Here is a 13,154-nt window from a genome sequence, read left to right as displayed (position 1 = left end):
AAAATAAAATAAAATAAATAAAAAAAAACATTATAATCACCATGCTAAACATTGGAGCTTCAAGTTTTTCATCTTATAACTAAGTTTGTAATCTTTGGCCAACATTTCCCCATTTCTTCTCCTTTGTTTTTATGGCTGAATAACAGTCCATTGTATATACGCATACACCACATCCTCTTATCCATTCATTCATTTACAGACCCTTCAGTTGGTTCCACATCTTGACTCTTGTGAATATTGCTACAGTAAACATGGGAGTGCAGATGTCTCTCTGAATCCTATTTTCATTTCCTTTGAATATATGCCCGAAAGTGGGATTGCTGGATCTTATGCTATTTTTATTTTTAACTTTTTAAGGAACCTTCATACTGTTTTTTATAGTGCCTGCACCAATTTTAATTTAAATTTTAGTGTTTTGATTTGTATTTTCTGATGATTAGTGATGTTCATCTTTTCATATGCCTGTCAGCCATTTGTATTCCTTATTTGGAGAAATGTCTATTCAGATCTTTTGCCCATTTTTAAACTATTGAATTGTGTGAGATACTTATATGTTTTGGATATTCACTCCGTATCAGGGGTACCATTTGCAAATACTTTCTCCCATCTCCTCATTCTCTTGATTGTAATACACTTTATTTGTAATTAAAAAATTTTTTAATATAATTTGTCAAATTAGCTAACATACAATGTACATAGTGTGCTCTTGGCTTTGGGAGTAGATTCCCATGATTCATCACTTATATAAAACACCCAGTGACCATCCATTTATACCAGTGCTATCAACAATAGCCAATGATGGAAAAAGCCTACATGCACATGAACTGATAAATGGATAAAGAAGATGCAATATACTTTAAAATCAGGCAGTGTGATTCCTTTGTGTTCTTGCTCTAGATTGCTTTGATTGTTTAGATATTTTGTGATTCCAAACAAATTTTAGGATTATTCTATTTTTATGAAAAAGTTATTGGAATTTTGATGGAAACGGGCTTGAACCTGTAGATAGCTTTGAACATTGCGTCGCATTTAAATCAAATTAATCCTTCCAGTCTAAGAGCATGGATTATCTTCCCATTTCTTTGTTTTTTCTTCACTTCCTTTCATCGATGTCTTACAGTTTTTAGCACACAGATCTTCTACCTCGTTGGTTAAACTCATTCCAGGTATTTCATTGTTTTTGATGCAAATGTCGATGTGATTGTTTTCTTAATCTCTATTTCTGAGAACTCATTGTTAGTGCATAGAAAGGCAACTGATTTTCTTGGTGATATATTGGACATATAGCATTGTAGTAGGTTTAGGTTACAACATCATAATTTGGTATGTGTATATATGTTGCAAAATGATTACCACAATAGGTTTAGTTAACATCCATCATCAAAACCAACTAGCCAACAGAAAAACATAGTTAAAAGTTTTGTGCGTGTGATAAGGACTTTTAAGAACTACTGTCTTAGCAACTTTCAAAAATACAGTACAATATTGTTAACCACAGTCACCATGCTTTACATTATATCCCCAGGATTTATTTATCTTATTAACTGGAAGCTTGCATTTTTTTTTAACCACCTACACCCATTAAACCAACTCCCTGACTCTGGTAGCCACAGTCCTCTTCTCTGTAGGAGTTTGTTGTTAGATTTCATATATAACATATAATTCCACAAGTGCTTTCGTATGATATTTATTCTTCTCTGATTTACTTCACTTAGCATTATGCTTACAAGGTAGATCTGTTGTCCCAGATAGCAAGATTTACTCCTTTTTTATGGCTGAATAAAATTTCAGTGTGTGTGTGTGTGTGTGTGCGCGCGTGTATGTGTACGTAGAGCACATTTCCTTTCTCTATCTCTCTGTGGACTCTAGTTGTTTCCATGTCTTTGCTATTGTCACCAAAGCTACAATGAACATGGAGATGTAATCTCTTTGAGATGGTGATTGTGTTTCCTTTGGATAGTCAGAAGTGAAATGAATGAGTCATACAGTAGTTCTAGTTTTCATTTTTTCCGGAACCTCCATAGTATTTTCCACAGTGCTGTGCCAGTTTACATTCCCACCAAGAGTGTATAAGAGTTCCTTTCACTCCACATCCTTGCAACACTTATTTCTTGTCCTTTTGATTCTAGTCATTCCGACATGTCTAAAGTGATATCTCATAGTGGTTTTGATTTGCATTTCCCTGGTGATGAGTTATGTGGACGTCTTTTCATGTGTCTATTGGCCATCTGTATGTCTTCCTTGGGAAAAAATGTATGTGGAGTTTCTCTGTACCTTTTTAAATTATATTTCCAGGGAATTGGGGGGACTTTTTAGTGTTGAGTCATATAAGTCTTTATATATTTTAGATTAAATATATAGATATAAATAGATCTAAATATATAGATATAAATAGATCTGTTGGAAATATCATTTGCCAATAACTTCTCCCATCCATTAAGTTGCCTTTCCTCTTTTGATTGTTTCCTTTGCTGTGCAAATGCTATGCAAAAGCTTTTTATTTTGGTATCATCCCAATAGTTACTTTTTGGTTTTACAAAAATGAAAAATGCTGCTATAGCCAATGTCAAATAAATTGCTAACTACATTTTCTTCTATGTTTCAAGTCTCACATTTAGGTCTTTAATCTGAGTTTGTGCACATGTGTGTGTGTGGTGTGAGAAAGCGGTACCGTTTTATTCTTTTGCGTACAGCTGTCCAGTTTCCCAGCACCTTTTAGTGAAGAGACTGTCTTCTCCCCGTTGTATGTTTTTGCCTCCTATGTCATAGACTGACAATAGACGTGTGGGTTTATTTCTAGGCTCTCTATTGTGTTCCACTGCTTTGTGTCTATTTTTGTTCCAGAACCATACTGTTAGATTACTAGAGCTTTGTAGTATATCTTTCAATCTGGAATTGTGATAACTCCAGCTTGTTCTTCCTTCTCAAGATTGCTTTGGCTATTCAGGGTCTTTTGTGGTTCCATACAAATTTCAGAATTTTTTGTTCTGTGGAAAATACTATAAGGTATTTTAATACCGCTTGCATTGAATCTTTAGTTTCCTTTGGGTAGTGTGATATTTTAATATTGATTCTCTGAATCCACGCACACGGAATATCTTGCCATTTGTTTGTGTTGCCTTCAATTTCTTTCATCAACATTTTCACTTTCAGAGTACAAGTTAAGTTTATTCTTAGATACTCTTTTCTTTTGGTGTACTTGTGAGATTGTTTTAGTTTCTCTTTCTGCTTCATTATTAGTGTATAGAAATACAACTGATTTCTGCATATAATTTTATATCCTCCAACTTACTGAATTCACTATTAATTCTAATAGTTTTTATTGAAGTCTTTAGGGTTTTCTGTGTATAGTATCATGCCATCAGCAAATAGTGACAGTTTAACTTCTTCATCACCAGTATGGATGCCTTTTATTTTTTCTTCTCTGATTTCTATGGCTAGGACTTCTAGTACTGTGTTACGTAAAAGTAGTAAGAGTAGACGTCTTGTTCCTGATCATGGAGGACAAGCTCTCCATTGTATATCATTGAGGATTATGTTAGTTGTGGGTTTGTCATATATGGCCTTTATTATGTTGAGGTCTGTTCCCTTTAAACCCTCTTTGTTCAGAGTTTTTATCATAAACAGATGTTGATTTTGTCAAGTGCTCGTTTGCATCTATTGAGATAATCATGATTTTTGTCCTTTGTTTTGTGAATGTGGTGTATCAAGTTGGTTTTATGGGTATTGAGCCATCTTTGCATTTTGGGAGTAATTCCTCCTTGATAGATCCTTTTAATGTGTTGTTGAGTGTGACTTGCTAGCATTTTGTTGAGGATTTTTGCATCTATATTCATTGGAGATATTGGCCTGTAGTGTTTTTTTTGGTGTGTGTGGTGTCTTTGGTTTTCATGCAGGGTAATGCTGGCCTCATAGAATGTTTTTGAAAGCTTTCCTCTTCTAATTTTCGGAATAGTGTGAGGAGAGTACATGTAAACTCTTCTTTTAATGTTTGCTAGAATTCACCTGAAAAGCCATCTAATTCTGGATTCTGATTGTTCATAGTTTTTGATCACGTACTCAGTTTTGTTACCTGTAATTGGTCTGTATATATTTTATTTCTTCCAGATTGAGATTTGGAAGATTATGTTTCTAGAAATTTTTCCCATTTCTTCTAGATTGTTCAATTTCTTGGCATATAATTTTTCATGGTAGCTCTTTTAACCCTTTGTATTTCTTTGGTATCAGTTGTTACTTCTTTTTTGTTCCTGATTTTATTTGGGTCATTTCTCATTTTTTTTCTTGAGTCTTCTAAGGTTTATCAGTTTTGTTTATCTTTTCATAGAATCATCTCTTGCTTTTGTTGATCTTTTCTATTGTCTTCTTAGTCTCTGTCATTTTTGCTCTGATCTTTATTATTTAATTTTACTTGCTTTGAGCTTTGTTCTCTTTTTCTAGTCCCTTTAGGTATAAAGTTAGATTGTTTATTTGAGTTTTCCTTGTGTCTTGAGGTACACCTCTTGCACTATAAATTTCTCTTAGAACTGCTTTTTCTGTGTTCCAAAAATTTGTTGTGTTTTCATTTTTGTTTGTCTCCATGTATTTTTTAAATTCATATGTTTTGATTTCTTCATTGACCCCCATAAGTTGTTTAGTGGCATATTGTTTAGCTACCACATATTTGTATATTTTTTGTTGTTTTCTTGTGATCGATTTGTGGTTTCATACCACTGTGATCACAAAAGAGGTTGTGTGTGTGTGTGTGTTGCAGGTTCTTTCTCTAATAATTTATTTGTAAATTTAATACTGTTGTTGTTGGAAAAAGATGCACAATATGATTTCAGTCTTCTGAAAATGTATTGAGTCTTGTTTAGTGGCCTCACATATGATCTACCTTGGAGAATGTTCCATGTTCCCTTGGAAAAAATATGCACTCTCAGGCACCTGGGTGGTTCAGTAGGCTGAGCATCCAACTTCGGCTCAAGTCATGATCTTGCAGTTCGTGGATTCGAGCCCCATGTCGGGCTCTGTGTCTCCTTCCGCTTCTGCCCTTCCCCTGCTCACACACAGTCAGTCTCTCTCTCTCTCTCTCTCTCTCTCTCTCTCTCTCTCTCTCTCTTTCTCTCTTTCTCTCTCTCTCTCAAATATAAAACAAAACACACACACACAAAAAAAAACCCCGAAAAGAAAAAATATGCATTCTGCTGTTTGGGATTGGAATGTTCATATAAATTTGTTAAATTCACACAGTTTCTATATTTTCTGCTTGGATAATCTATCTAATAATGTAATTAAGGGTATTAAAGCTCTCTACCATTACTGTATTACTGTCAATTTTTCTTGTATGTCTGTTGATACTTGCTTTATGTATTTAGGTGCTCCAATTTTGGGTGCAGATTTACAATTTTTATATCCTCTTATTGAAGTTATCCATTTATCATTATGTAATGCACTTCTCTTTCTCTTGCCACACTCTGTTTTATAGTCTATTTTGTAAGATACAAGTGGAGCTTCCCCAGCTTTCTTATTCATTTCTATTTGCATAGAATATCTTTTTCCCTCCCTTCACTTTCAATCTGTTCATGTCTTTAGGTCTGAAGTGAGCCTTTTCTTGGCAGTAAATAGATGTGTTTTGTTTTTGTTCTTGTTTTGTTTGTTTCTTATTTTTTGAGTATAGTTGACAAATAATGATACATTAGCCTCAGGTGTACAAGTTAATGATTTGACAAGCTTATACATTATGCTATGTTCAACACAAATATGGCTACCAACTGTCACAATATCATTGACTATAATCCTTGTTCTCTGCTTTTTATTCCCATGAATTACTCATTCACAACTGGAGGCCTGTATCTCCATCTCTCGTCACCCATTTTGTCCAATTCCAGACCCTCTACCCTCTGGCAACCATCAGTTCTCTGTATTTATAGTTCTGATTATGCTTTTTGTTTATTCATTGTTTAAAATTCCACTTATGAACAGAATCATATGGTATCTGTGCTTCTCATTCTGGCTTATTTTACTTAGCATAATACGTAGGTCCATCCATGTTGTCTCAAATAGCACAGTATCCTCCTTTTATATGACTCTGTAATATTCCAGTGTGTGTGTGTGTGTGTGTGTGTGTGTGTGTGTGTGTGTGTGTGATGGAAACTCAGGTTGCTTCCTTGCCTTCACTGCTGTAAATGATGCTATAATAAATATAGGAGCGCATATATCTTTTCAAATTGGTGTTTTCATTTCCCTGGGTAAATACCCAATAGTGGAATTATTGGATCATATTGTATTTATGATTTTAAGTTTTTAAGGAACCCCATACTGTTTTCTATGGTAGCTGTACAATTTATATTAGCACCAACAGTACATAAGAGTTCCTTTTTCTCCTAATCCTCACCAACACTTGTTTGTCTTCTTGAGTTTAGTCATTCTAAGAGGTGTGAGATGATACCTCATTGTGGTTTTGACTTGCATTTCCCTGATGATTAGTGATTTTGAGCATATTTTCTTGTGTCTGATGGCCATCTGCATGTCTTCTTTGGAAAAATGTATATTCAGATTCCCTCCACATTTAAAAATTAGATTGTGGTTTTGTTTTCCTTCACTGTGCAAAAGCTTTTTATTTTAGTGTTGTCTCAATAGTTTTTGTTTTTGTTTCCCTTGCCTTAGGAAGCATCTAGAAAAATGTTGTTATGGCTGATGTCAGAGATACTACTGCTTGTGTTCCTTCTAGGATGTTTATTCAGATCTCATGTTTAGTGCTTTAATCTGTTTTGAGTTTATTTTTGTGTACAGTTTTAGAAAGCAATCTAGTTTCATTTCTTTGAATATAGCTCTCCAGTTTTCTCCGCACCATTTATTGAAGAGACTGTCTTTCCCCATTGTATGTTCTTGCGTCCTTTGTCATAGGTTAACTGACCATACAAACATGGTTTTTTTTCCCCCCTGGGCTTTCAATTCTGTTCTATTGATCTATGTGTCTATTTTCATGCCAGAACCATACTATTTAGATTACTGCAGCTTTGAAGGACATCTGGAAATCTGGAATTGCAATAACTCCAGCTTTGCTCTTCTTTCTCAGGTTGCTTTGTCTACTCAGGGTCTTCTGTGGTTAGTACCAAGTCTAGTATTGTTCTAGATTTGCAAAAACTGCTGTTGGCATTTTGGTAGGGATCACATTGAGTCTGTAGATGGATTTGTGTCATATGGACATTTTGACAATATTAATTATTTCAATCCATGAGCATAATTTGTCTTTCCCTTTGTGTCATTTGCAATTTCTTTCATCCATGTTTTATAGTTTTTAGAGTACAGGTCTTTCACCTCCTTGGTTAAGTTCATTCCTAGGTATTTTATTCCTTTTGGTGCCATTGTAAATGGTGTTTTTTTTTTAATTTCCTCTTTCTGCAATTTCGTTGTTAGTGCTTAGAAACTACTAACTTCTGGATATTAATTTTGCATCTAATGACTTTACTAAATTCATTATTTCTGATATTTTTTGGTGGAATCTTCAAATTTTTCTGTGTATGATATCACGTCATTTGCAAATAGTGATCTTCACCAATGTAGATGTCTCATTTCTTTTTCTTGTCTTAATTTCTGTGGCTAAGACTTCCAGTACTCTGTTCCAGTTCTGAAAGTAGCAAGAATAGACATCATTGTTTTATTCCTGACCTCAGAAGGAAAGATCTCCATTTCTTACCTTTGAGTGTGAGGTTGTTTGTAGGTATGTTATATAGAGCCTTTATTATTTTCCCTCTAACCTCATATTCTTGAGAGTTCTTATCACAAAGGTAAGATGAATCTTGTCAAATGCTTTTTCTGCATCTATTGAAATCATATGATTTTTTATCCTTCATTTGTTGATATTATGTATGAAATTTATTGATTTGTGAATTTTGACTATTCTTCTGTCTCAGGAATAAATTACATAGCCATATAATTTTTCATAGTATTCTCTTGTAATCCTTCATATTTCTGTGGTGTCAGTTGTTACTTCTCTCTTGTTTCAGATTTTATTTATTTGGATCCTTTCTCTTTTTTTTTCTTGATGAATCTGGCTAAGAATTTCTCAATTTTGTTTATCTTTTCAAAGAACCAGCTCTTGTTTTCTCTGATTTGTTTTCTATTCTTTCTTTAGTCTTTATGTCAACTCACTTACCTGTTTCAGTAAAATCCATTTCTGGAGGTTCATCTTGTTCTTTACTTGGGAATATGGTTTTTTATTTCTTCATTTTCCCAGACTCTTTGTATTTGTTTCTGTGCATTAGATAAAACAAGTATCTAAACCAGTCTCAACAGTGGTCTCAATGTAGGAGATGAAACTCATCTATCATCTTAACCCATGCCCCTGGTTCTTTCTAGGTTCCTTCTAACCTTTGTTATTGTCCAAGCCATCGTCTCTGTTCCTACTGCCTCCCAGTAGTTGAGGGTTGCCAAGACTTGTCAGCATCCCAAAGGGGAGGGTTGCAGCCAGCGCCTACATCCACGCAAGTTGGAAGTTAGATCCTTAGGCAGCACCTGGGAAAGGTGCTTAGGCACCATCTATGGAGAAATGGAAGGTGGTTGTTTCTGCCTGCTCCCTCTGTGCTGGTCCCAGGAGTATAGCTGTGTATGCAGGGGTTCTCCTGGGCGTGTCAAGAACTGCTTTGTATGCCACAATTCTTTAGGCCTCGTGAATGCAAGCCCCATTCTCTATGAGACCCTGGCAATTGAGAGGCCAGTCCCTTAGGTGACAACCACAAAAGCTGGATCATAGACACGTACAAGCTCATTCCAGGGAAGCTTTACTGCAGGCTAGAGGAAGAAGGAAAGATACTTGATGGCTGCTGGCATCCCTCATCTTCAAGAAAGCACTAGTTAACTTCTAAGTGTATGGTAAACTAGAAGGCTGGCACTTAACAGCTTTTGAAGAACACAAATAGATCCATTTCAGGGAAAGACTGGGAGATGGGCATTTGTGTCTGTTCTCTCTGTGCTGAGTTTGTGGGGAAGTGGTTAAAAACTGCCTCTTTGTTTTCTACAGTCCTGTGGGATTTCTGAAGGAAAGCCCCATTGGCTTTCCGAGTCAGGCAACTTCAGGACATCTCCCCTGGCAGCAGCCACAGAAGCCGAGGAACAGATGTATATAGAAGTTCCTTCCATTGACTTACTGGCAACTTGGAGAGGGAGAGTACGAGAGGGCAGAGTTTGTGTTCACTGGCTTCCTTGGTCTTTGAGGAGGATCATAGTCAGCTCCCAGATGTATGTGAAATTAAAAGCCTGATTCTCAGGCAGTAGCTTTTTTTCAATTGAAGAACAATTGACAACTAATATTGTATTAGTTCCAGATATATAACATAGTGATTTGATATTTATATACTTTAGTAATGGTCACCGTAATACATCTAGTTATCGTCTGTCACCATACAAACTTGGCACAATATTATTGACTATATTCCCTATGCTATACATTGTATAACACTCTTATTTGTTTTTATGATTGAAATATTATACCTTATAATTCCCTTCACCTATTTCATCCATCCTATCTTACCTCTCCCTTTTGGCAAGCATAAGTTTTTTCTCTGTATCTATGAGTCTATTTTTATTTTCTTTTGTTTATTCATGTGTTTGGTTTTGTAGATTCCACATATAAGTGAAATCATACAGTATTTGAATTTTCCTGTCTGACTTATTTCTCTTAGTACAATACCTTCTAGGTGCATCCATGTTTTTGCAAATGGCAAGATTTCATTCTTTTTCATGGCTTAGTAATATTCCATTATATATACATTATATAAAATATATATACACCACATCTTCTTTATCCATTCATCTGTTGGTGGACATTAGTTTCCTTACATATCTTGGCTATTGTAAATAACGCTGCAATGAACACAGGGGTGCATGTAATTTTTTGAATTAGTGTTATTGTTTTCTTCAGATAAATGCCTAGAAGTAAAACTGGATTATACAGTATTTCTATTTTTAATTCTTTGAGGAAACTCCATACTGCTTTCCATTGCAGCTGCCCCAATTTACATTACATTCCCTCTAAAATGCAGCAGGGTTTCTTTCAATAGACGTATACTTTTCAAATTACAGGTCTTTCCACCTTTGGCTAAATATATTTCTAAGTATTTTATTCTTTTTGATGCATTTGTAAGTGGGATTGTTTTCTTAATTTATCTTTCTGGTAGTTTGCTATTAGTGTGTATAAATGCCACTAAATTTACTATATTGATTTTCAATCTGGCACATTTATTTAATTCATTTATTACTTGTCATAGTTTTTGGTGGAGGATTTAAGGGTTTTCTAAATATATAGTGTCATGTCATCTGCAAATAGTGACAGTTTTATGTTCTTCTTTCCAACTTGGGTGACTTTTGTTAAAAAAAAATTGAAGTGTAGGGGTGCCTGGGTGGCTCAGTTGGTTAAGCCTCCAACTTCACCTCAGGTCAGATCTCACGTTCGTGGGTTCGAGCCCCACATCAGGCTCTGTGCTGACAGCTCAGAGCCTGGAGCCTGTCTTCTGGTTCTGTGTTTCCTTCTCTTTCTGCCCCTCCCCCTCTCATGCTCTGTCTCTCTCTGTATCAAAAATGAAATAAAACATTAAAAAAATTGAAGTGTAATTGACCTACAACATTGTATTATTTTCATGTGTATGTCATAGCAGTTGATACTTTTATATATTACAAGATAATCTCCACAATAAATCTAATTACCATCTGTCACCGTAACAGTATTATAGTATTATTGACTACCCTAGGCTGTGTATTACATCCCGATGACTCATTCATTTTATAATTGGATGTGTGTATGTATTAATCCACTTCACATCTTTCGCCCAACCCCCTCCCTTTGATAACCAACAATTTGTTTCCTGTATCTTTGTGTCCATTTCTGTTTGTTCATGTGTTTTGTTTTTTAGATTGTACATATAAGTGAAACCATATGCTACTTGTCTTTTCTGTCTGCTTTATTTCTTAATACACTCATCTTTGATTTCTTTCACCAGTGTCTTACAGTGTCAGGATACAGATCTTTTACCTATTTGGTTAAATATATTTATAGATATTTTATTCTTTTTCATGCAAATATAAAAGGCATTGCTTTCTTAATTTTTATCTCATAGTTTCATACTAGTATGTAAAAATAAGATTTTTATATATTCTGTATTCTGCTACTTGATTTGTTTATTAGTTCTAACATTTTTTGGTGGTGTTTAGGGTTTTCTATATTAAAGAGGATTTCATCTGCAAATAGTGACAGTTTTACATCTTCCAATCTGATTTGGATGCCTTTTCTTTCATTCTCTTGTCTAATGGCCACAACTAGGACTTCTAGTACTACATTGAAAGAAAGTGGTAAGAGTGGATGTCCCTGTCTTATTCCCGATCTTAGAGGAAAACTCCACTTTCACCATTGAGTATGCTGTTTGCTTGAGTTTTTTACATATGACCTTCATTGTGTTGAGGTATGCTCCCTTCAGACCCACTTTGTTGTACTTTTTATCCTATGGGTGCTTTATTCTGCCGAATGCTTTTTCAGTTTCTATTGAGATGATCAAATAGTTTTTATGCTTTCTTTTGTTAATGTGATGTATTAGATTGGTTGACTTTCAAATATTAAATCATCCTTTTGCCCCTGGAATGAATCCCACTTGATTGTAGTGAATGACCTTTTTAATGTATTGTTGAATTTTATTTGCTAATATTTTGTTGAGAATTTTTGCATCTATGTTATTCAGAGATACTGGCCTATTTTTTGTTTGTCTTTTTAATCTGAATTTGCTATCGGGGTAACGCTGGCCTCATAGAATGAATGTGAAAGCTTTCCTTCTCCTTCTATTTTTGGAATAGTTTGAGGAGATTAGGTCTTAGCTCTTCTCTAAATATTTGGTAGAAATCACCTGTGACTCCATCTGGTCCTGGACTTTCTTTGTTGCAAGTTTTTTTTTATTATTATTGATGCAATTTTATTACTAGTACTTGGTCTGTTTAAATACTCTGTCTTCCTGATTCAGCATGGGAAGATTGCATGTTTCTAGGAATTTATTCTTCTAGGTTGTCCAATTCGTTGTCATGTAATTTTTTGTAGTAGTCTCATAACCTTTTGTATTTTTTGGTGTCAGGTTTTAATTCTCTTTTATTTCTGATTTTATGCATTTGGGTCCTTTTTTTTTTTTTTTGATGATTCTGGCTAAAGGTTTGTCAATTTTGTTTATATTTTCAACGAACCACCTCTTGGTTTCATAGATCTTCTCTATTCTTTGTGTCATTTATTTTTGTTCTGAACTTTATTCTTTTCTTTCCTCTACTAATTTGGGGATTTGTTTATTCTTATCTCTCTGGCTCCTTTAGATCTAAGGTTACATTGCTTATTTGAGATTTTTCTTGTTTCTTGATATAAGTGTATATCACCAAATTTCCCTCTTAGGACCACTTTCAGAGTCCCAGAGGTTTTGTATTGTTGTGTTTTCATTTTCATTAATCTCATATATTTCTGTATTTCCTCTTTGATTTCTTTATTGGCCCATGAGTTGTTAATTTGAATGTTATGTAGCCTCCATGTGTTTGTGCTTTTTCCAGTTATTTTTCCTTATAGTTGATTTCTAGTTTCATACCATTGAAGTTGGAAAAGTAGCTTCCTCCGATTTCAATCTCCTCAAATTTATAGAGATTTATTTTGTGGCCTAATGTGATCTATCCTGAAGAATGGTCCATTATACTTGGAAAAATGTGTACTTTGTTGTTTTTGGATGTATGTTCTTTATGTATCTGTTAGGTCCATCTGATCTGAAATGTCACCCAAAGTCATTGATTCTTTTTTTTTTTTTTTCTGTCTGGATGATATATCCATTGTTACAAGTTGGTGCTAAAGTCCCCTACTAGTTTGTAGAACTTTATTTACCTCCCTTTATATCTGCTAATAATTGCTTTATGTATTTAGGTGCTACTATAGTGGGTACAAAAATATTTACAATCATTACATGCTCTTGTTGGATTGATTCCTTTATCATTATGCAATGCCCTTCTTTGTCTCTTGCCACTCTCTTTGTTTTAAAGTCTATTTTATCTGATACGAATGTTATTACCTCAGCAAATTTTTTTGGATATCTGTTTGCATGAAATATCTTTTTCTATCCCTTCACTTTCAGTTTATATGTGTCTTAAGGTCTGAAGTGAATTTCTTG

Source organism: Suricata suricatta, chromosome 10, assembly GCF_006229205.1.
Source record: "Suricata suricatta isolate VVHF042 chromosome 10, meerkat_22Aug2017_6uvM2_HiC, whole genome shotgun sequence".
Lineage (NCBI taxonomy): Eukaryota > Metazoa > Chordata > Mammalia > Carnivora > Herpestidae > Suricata > Suricata suricatta.
Note: the sequence above shows the minus strand (reverse complement) of the source record.